Here is a 6,187-nt window from a genome sequence, read left to right on the forward strand (position 1 = left end):
ACAAATTAAAGAACCCTTTTCCAACAGTGACCACAATATGATTGACTTTTGTCTCAACATACGCCCACACAAAAATCATCACAATGATGTAATCCCCAATTATAATTTCAAAAAAGGCAACTATGATCTTATAAACAACTATCTCTCATCCCTTGATTGGCAATTTCTATTCACTGGATGCAATACTGTTGAAGACCATTACAACATATTTTTACTTGAAGTCAAAAGAGTCATCAAACTATATGTACCAATAACAACTCCCAAAACAAAACAAAAAAAAACAGATTACCCATAACAATAAGGAAACTTCAATCCAAATAGAGCTCACTCTGGCAGGAAAACAAATCTGGTCACATTGCCAAATTCAAAAACCGATACAAAAATTTATGCCACCAGATAAAGACTGAATGCACCAATTATCACATTAAACAAGAGGAAAACCTTCTACGCACCAATTCCACCCACGCTTTTTACAATTTTGTAAACAACAAACTGAAAGACTCAAGGTCAATCCCACCCCTGATAAGACCTAATGGTAAAGACTGTTATGATGACACCATTAAAACCAACATCTTTAAGACATTCTTTGGCTCAGTATTTGTAAATAGCAATGGATCATGCCCAGTATTTCCTAGCCAAACCACAGAAAACTACAATGATCAATACATATCGATTTTACAGAAGACAATGTTGAAAAAGCACTACGCAATCTAAAACCATCTCTATCTATTGGACCGGACGGAATATATGCCTACTTCTTAAAAAAGCTATCCACTGCCATAGCAGAACCTCTAAGTATAATATTTGAAAAATCTTTCAGGACTAGCTCCTTGCCTAACCTATGGTAACAAGCCACGGTCATCCCCATCTTCAAAAAGGGAGACCACAGCCTAGTTGAAAATTACAGACCAATCTCCTTATGCTGCAATCACCTGTAAAGTCATGGAATCAATTATTAACCAATCCATCATCCTCCACTTAGAGACAAACAACCTACTCTCTAATAAACAATTTGGTTTCAGAAAAAACTATCCTGTAATCTGCAACTCTTACACTGCAAAAACATATGGACTACACAACTCGATCAGAGCAAAACAATAGACGCAATCTACATAGACTTCTGTAAAGCCTTTGATTCAGTGGTACACGACAAATTACTCCTAAAACTAAAATCTTATGGTATCTCTGGACAACTGCATAACTGGATAGAAGCATTCCTGTCAAACAGACAACAAAAGGTCAAAATTGGGAGTGTCCTATCAAATTCTGTACCTGTCAATAGTGGTGTCCCCCAAGGCAGTGTTCTAGGACCAACTCTCTTCATACGCTATATAAATGACCTCTGTGATCATATTAAGAGCAACTGCGTTCTCTTCGCTCATGATGTAAAGCTGTTCAATACCACAGACAATACTGCTACCCTTCAAAAAGATCTTGACTATGTATCAGAATGGTCAAACAAATGGCAACTTCAAATCTCAACAAATAAATGCTCTGTCTTACATATTGGCAAAAAAATCAGAAAATAAAATACAAGCTGAATAGTCAAGACCTTGTTGATGATCCAAGCTCTGTAAAGGACCTTGGAATACTCATCTCTAATGATCTAAGTGCTAGAGCCCACTGTAACTACATAGCCAAAAAGGCATTAAGAGTTGTTAATCTAATCCTATGTAGCTTTTTCTCTGGTAATATCACACTACTAACTAGAGCATACAAAACATTTGCTAGACGAATACTCGAATACAGCTCATCAGTCCGGAACCCACATTACGTATCTGATATTAGCACAGTTGAGAAAGTCCACAAATATTTCACAAGAAGAGTTCTTCACTCCTCTACTTGTTGTAGAATACCTTATGCCACCAGACTTGAAATTTTAGACCTAGAAAACCTTGAATTATGCTGTCTTCGGTCTGATCTAAGTATGGTATATAAAATCATACATTGCAATGACTTACCTGTGAATGAATAATTCAGCTTCAACCATAACAACACAAGAGCACACAATGGATACAAACTCAAGGTAAACTGCACCAAACTTGATTGCAGGAAATACAACTTCTGCAACAGAGTGGTCAGTGTCTGGAATACTCTACCTGACTCTGTGGTTTCTTCCCAAAACCCCAAAAACTTTAACCTTAGACTGTCTACTATTGACCTCACCCCTTTCCTAAGAGGTCTCTAGGGGACGTGCATAAGCGCACCAACTTGCCTATTGTCCCTGTCCTATTGTTTCTTTTATTTTTCTTATATGTACCCATTTCATGTATAACTATATATATATATATATATATACTTATACCTTATCTTGTAAGCAAATCAAAATAAATAAATAAAAAATAAAAACATGCCATAGGTTCAACATCATAGGTATAGGGGAAAAAATGGGGAAGAGCACCTTTTCCTTAGAAAAATCTATCTGTTTGTTAGGAATCATTGCATCTCTAGAATTACAGGAAGTGACTTCTGCAGCTCCTTGCACAACATCTTCTCAGGAATGATGGGTCTCTTCTGGAAGTCAGGTCTGATAATGACGTTAGGAACACTAGGAGATTCTTGCTTGAGTTAACACAAAGGAATAAGGAAATGCCTTATTCTCCTAAGAAATTGATGGATTTTGAGTGACTTAGCTGGAGGGCCAAGTTGCTATAGAGATTGGAAGAATTGAAATCACTGAGTGGGGAGTTTGGTAAGGACCCGAAGTATTGCAATAAATGCCTCCTCCTCCTCCTCCTCCTCCTCCTTCTCCTCTGTATAAAATGCTCTTCAGATTTGCATCTCTCACTCCCTCTTTCTCCCCTCACTGCTCTGCTAGACTACTGGTAATCCACTACTAATCCTTTCTCCTTAGTAGCCACATAAAGGAAGAAAAGATGCCAGTTTGTGGCTTAGGCAAGGAAATATGCCCATCGCTGCCAAGAACGTCCATCTGCCACCTACAAGTGCAGGTGCCAAGGAGTCTCCCCTGTCCACAAAGCATAATAATAATAATAGTAATAATAATAGTAATAACAACAACAATAATAATAATAACAATAATAACAACAACAACTTCCTGCAGTCCTAAACACTTGGGAAGTGTTCGACTAGTGATTTGTGATACAAAACCCAGCATGGTTACCTTGTTTGCTATGTATACTGTCATGTTTGTATAAAATAATAAGAATAAAAACAAAGGACCCATGTGCACTAATCATTTGCCAAACACACCAAAAGGAAGGCAAGAACTCTCAGGTTTTTTTTTAAAAAATGAAAGTTTACTTAGCCGGCAGAGATTTGCATACAGATGGCTAGGTCAGGGGACTGTGTACGCTGCCTGGACTGTGGAGGGCAGGGCCCGCATTCAGGCAGCCTTTAGAAGCACGCCTGGCTTTTACTAGCGCACCGGGCTGGGAGAGGCCTCATTCGGCACACACTGAATAGTCATTCAAGTAGCTTGCTTTGAAATGAGAAAAGACCTTGGACTGGGGGTAGGAAGGGAGTGGAGCAAAAGAAAGCAAATTCTTTTCTTTGTGAGAGAGAGAGGAGGAGTGTTGGGAACGAGGCCAGAGGACTTAAAGAATGCGAGTTAGCAACCAGGAATTAGAGGGAAGTTTCTGTGGAGACACACAATTAGATATATGGCATTCACCCTCTCCTTCTAGTGGACAACAAGAGCAAGCACATTTCAAAGGGGTTCACGGTGTTTGGGGAGGAAGGGGGGAAAAAGACAAGAAAGAGAGGGGGAAATCAGTAGGGTAGAGCTACCCTGTTTCTTTAGCCCTTGAGATAAAGGCCTTGAAATAATCAGCAAGCCAGAGTAAACTTCAAGCAAGGAAGCTTTTTCAGGAGACGGAGAGTGTGCTATCCCAATGCTTTTTTTTTTTTTAGATTTTATTCCCCCCCCCTCCTTGTTTTAAAGGCAAGCAAAAACAAACAACGCATGTCTAAATGCATGCCTGGTAGATGGTAAACGGAGCTTGCTCTGGATGGATGAAACGTTACTTCTGTCTTCTTTTTTGGCAAGAAATGATGGTTTCCATTATGACAAGAGTCTTGGCTCCAGAATGCTGTGGAGAATCTTTCCTTTGACCACAGGGCAGCAAATACCATAGGACTTGAGACATGTGAGATAAAAGGACCCTTCTCTGGGTTTTTGTTGCCAAAATGGGAAGACGCTGGAATGAAAATCTGGAGGAAGAGGCTAGGCAACAACCGTGTTACTAACTTAACAATTTCAGTGATTCACTTGACAAGTGTGGCAAGAAAAGTCATAAAATGGGGCAAAACACATTTAACAAATGTGTCACTTAACAACCGAAATGTTGAGGTCAATTGTGGTCGTAAGTCGAGGACTACCTATAGTGAGGCTTTCAGGATAGTTCATGACTGTGCCTCAGTCATATATGGCGTAACCATGTCCGTTATGTTAAGCAGCATTATTCAAGTTCTTTGTTTCCATTCAAATAGCAATGGAAGCAGTAGGTTGAGGGAAAATCAACCATGACAGGATGTTGATGTGACACAATGGCATTTTTTTAGTGATAATAAATGCTCAGAAAAATCCAATTTCTCCCCCCCCACATTAGAGGTGCCAGATAAAATAAGGAAGGCATATAAATTCACAAAATAGAGAAATACATTATTTTGTATTTTAGTCAGAGGAAAAAAGTGTGGATTTGATATTGATATGTCGCTTTGGAAAACCACTGGGTCTTGTGGACACATTCTAGACAAAGATTTTATATCACTGATTTTACTAATGAATTAAATATATGAAATTGGGGATTTCATTGAAATCCAGATTTGAATGGACCACAACACTCAGATTATGCCTAAATTAAGTTGGGTGTATATTCCATGGAAATCAGTGCTTGAAGTTATTTGGGATTATATTAGATCCAGGGGTGGGATTCTACCGGTTCGCACCTATTCACTAGAACCAGTTGTTAACATTCTAAGCAGTTTGGAGAACCGGTTGTTAGAAGAAATTACTGGCCTAATCTGTAAGGAAGGCAGGAAGGAAACATTCTGGTGTTGCTTAAAGAAACTGCCTCTCCATTAACCCTTATTACATTCTTGGCAGGACTAGACTTCCTGTCTCAATAACATCTCTGGAGTTTTTTTCCCCTCCTTTGCTGGTACTTTGCTTGTGTGGAGTGACCATTCAAAGTTACAATGGCACTGAAAAAAGTGACTTATGACCATTTTTCACACTTACGACTGTTGCAGCATCCCCACAGTCATGAGAGGCCAGGTGAGGAGATGCGTGCCTCGATGTGAGTGATGTTGAGTTGGCCACACCCAGCCAGTCACATGACCTTGACAAAGCCATGCCTACCAATTAAGCCACGCCCACAGAACTGTTTGTTAAAAAATTTGAATCCTGCCCCCAATTAGGTCTCACTAATTTCATTTGGTTTTAAGTGCAGGCAAACTAATTTAGTCTGGATCCAGTCCATTGTTTTTACATGAACTAAAAATATATTTGAAATTGGAAAGGAAGTGAACACTGAAATCTCTATTTTCATCATTGAATATTTTCACTTTCTACTTCATTCTTTTAAATAAAACATAATTTAGATTAAAAGGATACCACATTCTAGCTGTAAAATAATGCAATTTCATTACAAATCTATTTAAATTTTGTTCACTGCTCAGAGTTTCTTCTGGTAAATGGGTGGCTATACAAATATGTTTAATAAAGAGATAATGCATACATATAAACTATACATTGATGGCTTGATATAATTTTTTCCCATTTTTTGTATTTTAATAAATAATAAATATAGTTATAGTGCAGTGATGGGATTCAATTTTTTTTACTACCAATTCTGTGTGTGTGGCTTGGTGGGTGTGGCATGGCTTGGTGAGTGTGGCAGGGGAAGGATACTGTAAAATCCCCATTCCCTCCCCACCCCACTAACCTGCTTTTCAGCTCTTTTCTCCTATGCAGGGCAACAAAAGAAAAACCAGCCAGTCAGCTGGGACTCCAGAGGCAGAGAATAGATGGGGGAGGGGCCAGTCAGAGCTGGTATTTGCCAGTTCTCCAAACTACTCAAAATTTCCGCTACCGGTTCTCCAGAACTGGTCAGAACCTGCTGAATACCACCTGTGTTATAGTAGTTTTAAACCATTTAGGTCTGGCATTTCAGTAAAAAACAAAAGTGTTCAAACTTGTTTAGCAGCACTTTTGGGGAACCAC

This window comes from Notechis scutatus, chromosome 1 (genome assembly GCF_049901735.1).
Source record: "Notechis scutatus isolate UNSWTSFEM ecotype Mainland chromosome 1, rNotScu1.2, whole genome shotgun sequence".
Lineage (NCBI taxonomy): Eukaryota > Metazoa > Chordata > Lepidosauria > Squamata > Elapidae > Notechis > Notechis scutatus.